The following is a 12,722-nucleotide window of genomic DNA, read 5'->3' as shown; positions in this document are numbered from 1 at the left end:
CTGGCGCCAACCACCATATTGTGACGCCAGTCCTGTCGCTTGGCCGACAGTTCGGATTATTGGTCGAGTCATCACCTAGGGTCTAATTAACCAGTTTGCTAATAAATTCGGTCAATTTCCGCTATCAATAACACCGTGTCGAGTCATTAATCGAGTCTCGGTCACATAGTCTAGCCACATGGTCATGACACGAGTCTTAACATGTCACCTACACTCACTAGTCTTAGCACACACTTTGAGTACACATCACCATGGCCATGTCTTAGGTTCATGCATGAGTCGGTCTTTTCCGTCATTTGAGTTGGGGTACATTCTACTCCTAATCCTTCATATCCCTCCATCTAAATCCTCTTCACCTTCTATTCCAATTTTTCTTCACTTCCTCCATCCATTTCATGTTGAATAAAGTTTGAGTCAAATAATTAACAATAAGTATCCCCAAACTCCTTTTCCACAGTACTTGGTCGAGGAGAGAAGGGCGATTAATCAAGGACAACTTCTTTATTCAAGTCTCGCTTTTTGATAAACCGATTCGTCAAAAAAGGAAGGCTAAGAAGATAATGGCAACTCAAGAAGAAGTCAATGAGCTTAGGAACCAATTGGTTACCATGACTGAAACACTGAAGCTACTTACCCTTAAGGTCGATGATCCCATGAAGCAACAACGGATGGATCTCATGCAAGAAAGTCTAAGCAAGCTATCTAGTGACTATAAATTTCAGGGCATGAGTTCGCAAGGGGTCTCGCTGGACAAGGAACTTCTTCCGCATAAGTTCAACGCCACTGACATCCCTAAATTCAAGGCAACAGATAACCCTTACTCCCATCTAAGAGCTTTTGAAACTATAATGACCATTAAGGGTATCGATAAGAAGGTTTTTCCCTCTCTGTTCTCACTATCTCTTGAAACCGTTTTCCAACAATGGTTCTTCTCCCTTGACAAGGAGAAAACCTCTACCTGGGAATCGATAGCAAACGCTTTCGTTGATAGGTACAAGTGCAATATCCAAGTTGAAACCGATCATAGACAACTTGAGATGCTAAGACAAAAAGAAAATGAAGGCTTTACTTCTTTCTTTAATAAATGGAGGGAAACTTCCGCTAAGATGATTGAAGTCCCCACCGAAAATGAATCCGTGAGGATGTTTATCAAGAATCTCCAAGAAAAGTATTCGAAGCACTTAAAATATCAACACAATTTGAATACTTTCAAGGTCGTTTATGACATCGGAATTGAAATCAAAGATGACCTTGCAAAGCAAAAAGCTACTAACAATAGTAACCACGGTGGCTGGAAAGGAAAGAAGAACGACAATCCTTCTTCTTCCGAAAACGCCCACTCTAGTAACAATGTTAGTACCTTTGATCTTAGTGAAGTTTTTTCCATAGATAACCAAGGATCTAAGAAGCACTAAGGAAAGACTTCACCCCCATTGGGATGAGCTACGATACTACCTTCGATCGACTCCATGCCAAAGGACTCATTACTCCCATTGGACCTATTCAAGATCCCGCACCTGAAAAAAGATTGCCTAGTTGTAATCCAGACGAACACTGCAAGTATAATCAAGGTAGGGGTCATACTACTGAGAGCTGTTGGAAGCTAAAGGAGGCTATCCAACATTTGATTGATAATAACAAGCTTCCCATGCCTCCAGTTAACAAGAAGACTGGGTGATTATGAAGCAAATGACACAAGACAAGAGGCGAGCTGCAACGACATGATTTCGTGACCTCTTTTTCTATTTTCTTCTTCATTTTTTCCTTTCCCCAATAAGTCTAGCATAGGCACCTTTTATTTTCTTTTAGATTAATAGGATTTTTTTCCTTTTTCCCTTTTTAATAAAATGAGCATTTATTTCCTTGCATATTGTTTCGGGGTTTTCTGATGTCCTGCGGGAGAGTTACAACACCGAGACTGGAACCGGCCGCCTGTACCTGCAAAATAACGGAGACTCCTGAGAGCTCCGCCTCCAACGGTCAAGTTAGTACCTGATTAAGGAGTAATTAATACGGAAATTAAAGTGGTTTAGTCTCTCTAGGTGAGAGTGTTTAATGTATAATCCGTGTGTTATTAGAGTTCTCTCCCTCTTAATGAGGATTAAGAGGAGTATTTATAGTCTTGAGAAGCGTGCCACTCTCTAGGTTTAGGGTAAACCTAGGGCTGACCGGGCCTCTAAACAGGATTGGGCCTTGGTGGCCGGTTTTCCCATTTGGCATGGGTGGACACGTGGCGTGTCTCAATTGGTCCGCAGAGGACGAGTCTGTAATTGACACGTGGCAGGCTCCTATTGGCCTACGTGAAAGACACGTGGCGGAACCTGGTTGGTCCACTTGTCAGACGGTGATTGGTGGATAAAAATCCCCTAATCATTTGCCCCTCACAGGTGGCACGTGACTGGTCACGTGTCGCCTGTGACAGGTGTCGCATGGTGACAGGCGACGGCCTGCTGCAGGTGTCACCTTGCAAATGGCCGAGAGATTTTCCCGCCCAAATTTTGAATTTGGAAGCGACCCTTCGCCTTCTCACTTTGCCTATATAAGGAAGTGCTGACTTCGGTCATTTCACATTTGAGAACTTCGCGAGAGAACATTCGGACCCCTGAACTTGCTCTGACACTTTTGTTGCCCACCGCCTGCTCTGACAAGCCGTTTGCAAGGGATTTCAGAATTTCATCAGTCGTCACTCGTTCAGGTAACCGTCGGTTCTCTTATTCTTAATTTTTTTCTTATTATTATTTTTTGAAATGGCACCATGGAAGCACCCGACACGACCTAAGTTAGTGATCAGCCGGTCACCGGGGACGGCTGAATCTAGGACTAGGAGTGCCGCCTGCCCTTTTCTGGACCCATCTTTGCCCTTTATACAAAGTCCGACTGTATCTGTGTCTATGCAGAACGTGATGGCCAGAACAAAGAAGACTGCTAGGATCTCAAACTCGGACGGCTCCTCCCAAAGGGTGCCCATTAGTGAAACATCTGACCAAGCGCCAGATGTAGAAAGGAAACAAGGCGGCTGCCAAGCCGACAGTTCTGAAGGAGGAGGCAAGGTGGTCCCTTCCCATTTTACCGTTGATATGTCCAACTTTTCTCCTGCTCATTCTGAGGGAGAGGAGGCGGGCCCCTCTAGGAGAGGGGAGGAGTCGTCCTCTTCGGACTCGTCAGAGGACGAGTCCGAGTCCAGCTCTTCTGGCCACGCTTCTCCAGGCTCAGAAGAAAGAAACAGCCGCCTACAAGAGGCGAGGCTTTCTCATGCAGTTGAGAAGGGGAGCCATTGGGCGGAGCCGTCTGCCTCTTACAGAGAGGAAAACACCCCCTACTACTGCACGGTACCCCGGGGCCGGATCGCGGCCATGAAAGACAAAGTGGAGAGCTTTATAGCTAACCACAGAATGGGCCCCGGATTTTTACTGTTCGTGCCGGATCCAGAAGACACTGTCGTCTGGCCGGCTGGTACCAGCTATGGTAGCGGCTGCTTTGGCTGCTATGAGGCGGCCATCAAAGCTGGACTGCGCTTCCCATTACATCCGGCTGTTCAGCGGATTTTAGATGGGTATGATTTGGGGTTATGGCAGTTAGCCCCCAACTCTTGGGTAAACGTACTCGGCTATGTGGCCGGGTGCGAAATGTACGGGGTGGAGCCAAGCTTCGTGGCTTTCGCCCACATGAACTATCTCAGCCGGACCCCTAAGTCGGGCGGTACCGGCTGGTATCAATTAACAAGCCACAGGGGCTACCTCATGACGAGAGGTAAGGCGAACAAATGGAAGGATTGGCGGAACACCTTCCTTATCATCGAGGGTTCAGACACGGAGCTGAACAAACGCTTTAACAAGTGGAATAGGGATCCCCCAAAGGCTAAAAAAGAGATCCTAGACAAAGGACTCTTCAAAGTAGAGACTAGGGTGAACTCTACTTCAGGGGTACGAGAGCAAGTACCCCTGAACTGCGTCCCGAGCTTTAAGTGGCTCTATGACGAGTACTTTTTGGCCGCATGTGGCCTCAGCAGTCGGTGCTCTAGAGGTAGCCGGCCTGACAAATACTGTTTTTCACGCCTTGTTTACTTGAGATTTTTACTAACTTTGCTGTTTATTTTTTGCAGCTGACGCCATGAGTAAAATAACAGCATCCAAGACTGCGGCGGCCATGTTGCGGGCCTCTCTCATGCAACAGTCCTGTACCGACTCCCCCAACAAGGGGGCACCCTTGGTAGGCCTCGAAACTCTTCCTCTTTTAGGAGTTGTTGTCTTATGCATATACTAACTCTTTTTTTTTTTTTTTTTTTTTTTTTTCAGTCGGGCACTCCAAGAGCTTCTTCCTCGCAACAGCCGGACCCCAAGGCCCGGAGGACAACTGTTGCAAGCTCTCCTGGGTCTTCCAGGAAAACAGTGGCGGCTGAAAAGCAGCCGGCCACTTCTTCAAAAACTCCGGCGGGGCCGCCTAGAAGTATGGACAATTACTTGAAAAAACTCACTTGCTTTCTTCTTGACTAGGTCTAACTTGCTTTTTTACCCTTGATGCAGCCGGCCCTCAGGATCCTGACTTGGTAGAGGTAGCCAAGTCCATGATCAAAGCAGTTCCTCCATCTGAAAGGGAGGCGGTCAGGGGTGTCGGCACCCTTGACCTTGATGGGATTGCAGGGGTCCTTGCTGAGGTATACTTAGCATTTTTTGTATTTGAGTTCCAGGACGCCTGTTATCTTGTTTGGAAACTGACGTCTGTTCCCTTTTTACTTAGGCCCTGCTCCGAGTGAACGGCCTTCGCAAGCCGCTTGATCGGAAAAACAAAGAGGTAAAGGCTGCAAAAGCTATGGCCGCCTCTAACTGTGATAAGGCAATGTTTCAAATTGCCCAAAATGAAGTTCTGACTATTGATATTCTTTATTATCAGGCGCAGGCTACCGTCGCTATCCGGGCCCAGTTAGAGGCGGCCCAGAAGAGGAACAGCGAGCTGGAGGCGACCGTCTCCAACCTCAAGGCCGAGCTTAAACCTCTCCGCCAAAAGATACTCTCCTACGATACCATGGAAAAATCCTTGGCTAACGTAAAAGAACGCCTGGTGACCCAGGAGAAGAGTCTAACCAAAGAGCTCTCGGAGAAGGCTGATCAAGAGAAGAGAGAGCTCACGGAGAAGGCTGAGCAAGAGAAGAGAGAGCTCGTCCGAGAGATGATTGAAGACTCTTCCCAGATCCAGCGCATGACCTGGAGCCGCCTCTTCCCCAGTGCCGACTTTGCCTCGTGGGAAAAAACGTACCGCCAGTGTTCTGAAATATATAATCAAGAGATCCTGGCGGCTCCTGAGGACGAGGCGTTGGAGGAAGCCTTGGTTGAGGATGAGCCGGTTGTGGCGCTTGTGCCACTTGGGGGTAAGGCATCAAAAAAGGATGCAGCTGAAGCCGAGTCTAGCAAGAAGAGTGCTGACCAGGCGGCAACTGCTAATACCGAACTGCCCCCTTCTTAAGCTTAATGTATTCTTTCCACGGCCTGCGTGCCGTTTGCTTTGTATTTACCCGGCCAGGGGGCCGGGGTTCTGAATATTTTTATCTTCATTAATGAAATCATTTTTTGCTTGAAATTTGTCTAAGTGTTGAATATTTGATATTGCATTGTACACTATATCGACTGTTTTGCATGGCCGATTGTAGACAGGTACGGATAGTCCGCCTATGCCCCTGGACGACTGGTTGTCTGTTTCCAAGCTGGGCGATCAGTCGGCCATTTATTCAATCGGTCTGACCAAGTAAATAGTATTACCTAGTCGCCAAGGAATTAAGTAGGATAACAAGCGGCGGGTACCGGTTGTTTCCCTTTATTGCCAATGTTGGCTTTTAACTCGTAATTTGTTAACCTAGCAAGAGTAGTGGTTGAGAGCCCCTGTTTGTTAAAAACAGGCGGACGACTCATACCTTTTAGGCTCCATACTAAGTTTGAGTGACTATTAAGTTAACATAAGAGTTACTTAGTCTTCGTCACAATCTAGATTGAGTAGTAGAGGTACCAGGCGGCGGAGGCCGGCTGATCCTCTTGATTTGCCAATGTTTGTTGGCTATTAACTCAATAGGTTACCTAGTAGGAATAGGGGTTTGAGTGCCCTTGTTTGTTTAAAACAGGCGGACGACTCAAACTTTTTAGGTTCCATACCAAGTTTGAAGGAGTGACTATGAGTTAACGTTGGGGTTACTCAGTCGCCTCCACTTTTGTTTGAGAAGTAGAGGTACCAGGCGGCGTAGGCCGGCTAAACCCCTTGATTCGCCAATGTTGGCTATTAACTCAATAGGTACCCCCTGCATTTATCCCAAGTAATACAGGCGGTCATCTGACTCAGATGTCAACTGCTACCACTGGTTTGGTTAGTGATAGAGTTATCCTTGTCTCAAAAACGGCTACGTGGTTGCCCTTGGGGACAGTCGTATAGGTGCCGTGTAATTAGTTTATAGAACAATGTTCCACCCAAAAGGGAGCTGCTCTCTGCGACGAATTTCATCCGGAGGGATGCCGTCGGACGCCTGCTATGATGTTGGGACAGGTCGTATTAGTTTTGTAAATTGATCAGGTGGCTTGGCGCCTGGTCTGATCATTCGGCCGGTTGCCTTGGTAAGTTCTTGGTGAACGTAGGTGCTAAGTAAAAGAAGGGTAGCCGCCTGTAGGCACAGGGTCGGCCAGGCCCTAATCTTTTTAGCTAAGTATTGTGAGTAAAATACTCAATGGAGAGTAGCCAACTGTAAAGGTACAGACGGCATGCCCCTCGTAATACAAAATTGAATAGTAAGTGCAAACTTTATTAAGTAGCTCTTTACTTTACATCATTCAGAAGAAATATTTTTTAAGGTTATCTACATTCCAAGTTCGAGGCAACGGTTGTCCGTCTGGTGTTTCCAGACGGTAGGTACCGTCCCTGACTTCCTCATAGATTCGGTAGGGTCCTTCCCAGTTGGGAGTTAGTTTGCCAGACTCATTAGCCCTACCAACTGCTTCCATTTTTCTAAGTACAAAGTCCCCTACTTTGAGTGGACGCCTGTGTACTTTTTTGTTGTATGATCTAGTCATTCTCAGGCGATAGATCTCATGGCGCAAAACAGCATTGCCCCTCTTTTCAGGAAGTGAGTCTAATGCCAGGCGCATGGCTTCCCAGTTTGCCTCTTCGTCATATAGCATTACTCGAAGAGTCGGCTCGTAGTGTTCTATTGGAAGGACAGCTTCCGCACCATAAGTTAGGAGGAATGGAGTTTCTCCAGTCGCCCCTTTTTCAGTCGTCCTAATGGCCCAGAGAACATGTGGTAGTTCATCCGCCCATAGGCCGCCTGCTCGTTCAATCTTTTTCTTGAGACCGTCTGAGATGATTTTATTAAAGGCTTCTACCTGGCCGTTTGCTTGTGGACGGCCGACAGATGCAAAGTAGTTTGCAATTCCTTGGTCACCCAACCAGCTTTTGAGAACAGGCGTCTCAAATTGGGGACCATTATCAAAAACCATAGACATGAGAACCCCAAACCGAGTGATGACGTTTTTCCAAATGAATGAAATTACATCTTTCGTCTTAATTCCCTTTACAGCCTCCGCCTCTACCCATTTAGTGAAGTAGTCAACGGCAACAAGTATATACCTTCTGCCGCCTGTAGCAGGCGTATATGGACCCAGAATGTCCATGCCCCACTTAGCAAACGGTAGTGGGCTATGAATGGTAGTGAGGTCAGTAGCCGGACGGTGAATTAATTTGCCAAACCTTTGGCACTTGTCACATTTTTTCACCATCTCCATAGCATCAACTTCTAAGGTAGGCCAGAAGTAGCCCTGGCGCCTTGCCCTTTGAGCAAGCGTCCTTCCACCTATATGTGAAGCACAGTAACCAGAGTGGAGATCGTCTAGTATCTCTCGTCCCTTTTCTGGAGTAACGCACTTTAAGAAGGGTTGTAGGTACCCCCTTTTGTGAAGTTCTCCCTTTATCATTTCAAAATTGGTGGCTCGTCTTTTCAGTGCTGCCGCCTGTTGATGATCATCCGGCAGGGTACCGTTTGTCAGATATGCCCTGATTGGATCCATCCAGGTTGAGCTTCTGTCTAAGATTCCAATAGGGTCTCCCTCAATGCTTCTCTTCTCCATTACTTCCCAAAAAAACGGTTCGAGGAGTATCACAGGAGGCGGATGATGCTAATTTTGAAAGTGCATCCGCTTGGTTATTCTCTGATCTCGGCACTTGGACCAGATGGAAATCCTCAAGGGAGCCGACTGCTTGTCGGACCGCATGTAAGTACTTGATCATGGCCGGATGGGTTGCTTCGTATTCGCCATTGTACTGACTCACTATCAATTGTGAATCAGAACAGGCGTCTATTTTTCTTGCCCCTGCCGCCTTGCACATGCGGATCCCGGCTAGTAAAGCTTCATATTCTGCCTCATTGTTTGAAGCCTGAAAACTGAAGCGTAGAGCATACTCGAACCTGTCGCCCTCTGGAGATTGACATACGACGCCTGCTCCACAACCATTTGAAGTAGAGCTTCCGTCCACATATACCTTCCAGACTTGGTCTGGAACTTGAGAGTTAGGAGGACGAGTCATCTCAACAATAAAGTCAGCAAAGGCTTGCCCCTTCACTGCTTTTCTAGGCTCAAAAGTAACTTCGAGGCTCTGAATTTCTATGGCCCATTTGATCATTCGTCCTGACGACTCCATGATGGTAAGGGGCCGCTTGATTGGTTGGTCGGTATACACGACGACTGCATGTGCCAAAAAGTAGGGCTTCAATTTTTTAACAGCCATGAAGAGTGCAAGACCAAATTTCTCCACTAGGGGATACCTCAACTCGGCATTTTTCAGTACGTGACTGACAAAGTAGACCGGGAGCTGACAGCCGTCCCTTTCAGCAAGGAGCACAGCGCTTAACGCATGATCAGAGACGGCCAGGTACATGTAGAGATCCTCTTTGGGCAAAGGGCTGACCAGCCTCGGCAAGGAATGCAAGTGAACTTTTAATTTCTGGAAGGCGGCCTCAGCATCCGGCCCCCATTCAAACCTTGCCTTTTTCTTAATTGCCTGGAAAAAGTATAGGCATTTGTCGCCTGATCGGCTTAGAAATCTTCCCAAGGCCGCCAGACAACCTGTTAACTTCTGAACCTCTCGGACGGTACGTGGCGACTGCATGTCGATGACCGCCTGCACCTTCTCAGGGTTCGCCTCTATTCCTCTCTGATTAATGAGAAATCCGAGAAATTTCCCAGACTCAACTCCAAAGACACATTTCTTGGGATTGAGCATGACATGGTGCCGCCTGAGTGTGGCGAAAGTTTCTCGGAGGTCCGACAAATGATCTTTTTGAAGTTTAGACTTGACAATCATATCATCAATATATGCCTCGACATTTCTCCCAAGTTGATCAAAGAACACAGTGTTTATCATACGTTGGAAGGTGGCCGGGGCATTCTTAAGACCAAACGGCATGACCGTGTAACAGTATAACCCCTGATCAGTGACGAAGGCCGTCTTCTCCTGATCTTTCTTCCACAAAGAAATTTGATGGAAACCAGAGTAGGCGTCCATAAAGCTCATCAAAGCATGGCCGGCTGTTGAGTCGACCAGGCTATCAATTTTAGGCAGAGGGTAACTGTCTTTGGGGCACGCCTTATTCAAGTCTGTGTAGTCTACACACATTCGCCAGGTACCATTCGGCTTTTTAACAAGAACCACATTTGCAACCCAGTCTGGGAAGTAACATTGCCGAATGAACCCTGCATCAAGTAATTTTTTAACTTCGGCGGCTGCCGCCTGACTTCTTTCTTCGCCATGGTTCCGCTTCTTTTGCCGTACCGGCTTCTTTTTCGGATCCACAACGAGTTTATGTACTGCCAGATCAGGACTAATGCCTGGCATTTCATGGACTTCAAATGCAAAGATGTCCTTGTATTCTTTCAATAGGTTGTGAAAGTCGTCACCAAGGTTTCTCAGAGCAGTCGTCCCAACTTTGACTGTTCGGTCAGGACGTGAGTCGTCTAAGATCAGGTCCGCATGCTCACCAGCCGGCTGAGGGCGGAACTCATCCGGCCGCTCCTCTGCCAATGATTGCTATTTTCTTGCTTTTCTTGCGGACTCTGTCTGGGACGCCTTTCTCTTTTTGTCGCCTGTTTCTTGAACAGGCGCACTCTCCTTGACATTGTCAAGGTCTGTTTTTTCTCCACTTGACCCAGTGGCCATAACAGTGGGCTTGACATCCGAGAGATAGCACTCTCGGGCCATCCTCTGATCTCCCCTTAGGGAGCCGACTGTTCCATTATCCCTCTCAAACTTAAGCAGCATAAGAGACAGGATTATAACAGCCTTGGAATTATTCAGGGTTGGTCGACCCAGAATCATGTTGTAGGCCGAGAGTTCCTCTACTACTAGGAACCGGACTACCATGTGTCGTCCTTCCCCTTTTTCGCCCAGGCGAATGGGTAAATCTACTCGTCCCAGTGGGTGGACGACTCCTCCTCCAAACCCTATTAAAGGGTGAGAGACCGGATGTATGCAGTCCGTCTGATATTTCAGTTTTGACAGACATTTGCTGCTGATGAGATCTGAGGAGCTCCCGGTATCTATGAGGATTCGGCCAACTCTCTGGTTGGCCACTTTACATTCAATAACGAGAGGGTCGTCATGCGGCCCCCTTACCCCTCCTAGATCCTCTTCAGTGATGACAATCTCAGGAAATGTATATTTGGACGGCCGTTCTTGGTGAACGGAATTTACATCTAACCGCCTTATATTGTCTTTGTTGCCCCTAATAGTGGGGCCGCCTCCTGAGAAGCCGCCTGCAATGGTGTAGACGACTGCATCATCTGTATCGGAGCTGTCGGCCTGTTGATTCTTTTTGGCCGACTGCTTTTTGGAGGAAGTGTTCCCCGTAGATTTCTTGACATAAGTGTCAAGATCACCTTGCTCAGCCAAACGGTCTAGGTACCGCATGAGACTGATGCAGTCATTGGTGTGATGACCAACGTCATCATGATAAGCACAGATTTTGTCTTGGTTCCGATTGTTTGCAGAACCCTTCATGGGGACCGGTTTCTCAATTGAGAACCGTCCCTTTATTTCTTTTAGGATAAACTGGTTATCCTTGTTAAACACATACTTTGGGGAGTATGGTTTGAATTCTTTCTTCTTTTTCTGGGCCGGCTGTTTAGAGGAATCAGCCGCCCAGACCTCTTTTCTTTTCTCATCTTTGTTAGACGACTGTTTCTGTCGTCCTTCTCTTTTGTCGAACCTTTTCCCGTCCGACTGTTTTATCGTACACAGATCAGTCGCCTGTATATATGCTTCTGCTTCAATCAAGGCCTCTTGAAGAGTCGCCACCCTTTTTCGAACTAAATCAAATTTGAAGGTAGACCCGTCTTTGAGACCTCTAAAAAAGTCGGTATAAGCTACCTCATCCGGTAACCCTTGAATCTGTATTCTCATCAGGTTGAACCGCCTGATGTAAGAACGAAGCCCCTCCTTCTCGCCCTGCTGAATTGTTCCCAAATCAAGGGTCGTTTTCTTCGCAGGGATGTTCATGGCGAAGTTGGAGGCAAACAAGTAAGCAAGCGTCCTGAAACTGTTTACACAACCAGTCGGCAGGTTGCCGAACCATTGCTGTGCGATTCCCTTGAGAGTCGCTGGGAAACACTTGCACCAAGTGGGATCATCCAACCCTTGAAGGTACATCAGGTTGGTGAATGCCATCAGATGGTCTTCTGGGTTAGTAGTGCCGTCATAGGCGCCTACTAATACATTTTTTACTTTGGCCGGCTGAGCGGCTTCAGTAATTTCCTTGGAGAAGGCCGACGGCTGTTCACCAAGTCTAAGCAACCGTAGCTGCCAGTCCATAGGTTGGACGTTTTTTGCTGCAGGTCCGCCAAATGGAGGTGGCTGCATAAAATACTGTTGTTGCGGTACAAACGGTAGGTTTGGTACCGCCTGGTCGCTATGAAAGCCTGACTGACGGGAGGTGCCGCCTGACTGACTCTCATGATACGACTAGATATGCCTCATCGAGGTATTTTGTAAACTTTCTTGAAAATTTGAAGTAGAGGCCGACTCTGACAGTCGGTCACTCTTCTTCTGTTCTAACAGCAGACGAGCGTCTGTGTATGTTTTCTTCGACCCGTCCGCCTGAATGTGACGAACAGGTTTCCTATTTCCCGTAGGATAACGGAATTTTGTGAAATCAAGAGCAGGTGACTCCCGCTTCTTGGATTTAGGATGAGGAGTCGCCTCTCGCCCTTGAACTGGCTTCCTCTTCAGTGAAGTGGAAGGTTTTTTGGCCGACTGCTCTTTGACTGAAGCAGGCGGATTTTTGTTGATTAACTCTTGAATCTCTCCCTTGAAGTCCCTCATGAAGGTCATGAGTTCGTTCCTTGTGATGGGAGCAGACCCATCAGTCGGCTGTTGCCGAGCAGGTGGTGCGCCTGCTGGCTCGCTTCCTGTTTGAAGATGCTCCCGTTCCCTCCTTTCGGTATGACGGGTACGTCGGGCCCTTAGGGTCCCGTCTGGAGCTGTATGAGTTTCCACTTCAAATTCACTTTCGGTGTCATGGTCCGACTGAACTTGAGGGTCGTTTAGGGGACGCCTCTCTTCAGGAGTCGGTACAGACTTGGATGCCATCTCAGAAGTACTCTCCCCACAGACGACGCCAAATGTTTCGGGGTTTTCTGATGTCCTGCGAGAGAGTTACAACACCGAGACTGGAACCGGCCGCCTGTACCTGCAAAATA

This window comes from Chenopodium quinoa, unplaced genomic scaffold (genome assembly GCF_001683475.1).
Source record: "Chenopodium quinoa cultivar QQ74 unplaced genomic scaffold, ASM168347v1, whole genome shotgun sequence".
Lineage (NCBI taxonomy): Eukaryota > Viridiplantae > Streptophyta > Magnoliopsida > Caryophyllales > Amaranthaceae > Chenopodium > Chenopodium quinoa.
The sequence above is the reverse complement of the archived record's forward strand: the minus strand, read 5'-3'. Positions refer to the sequence as shown.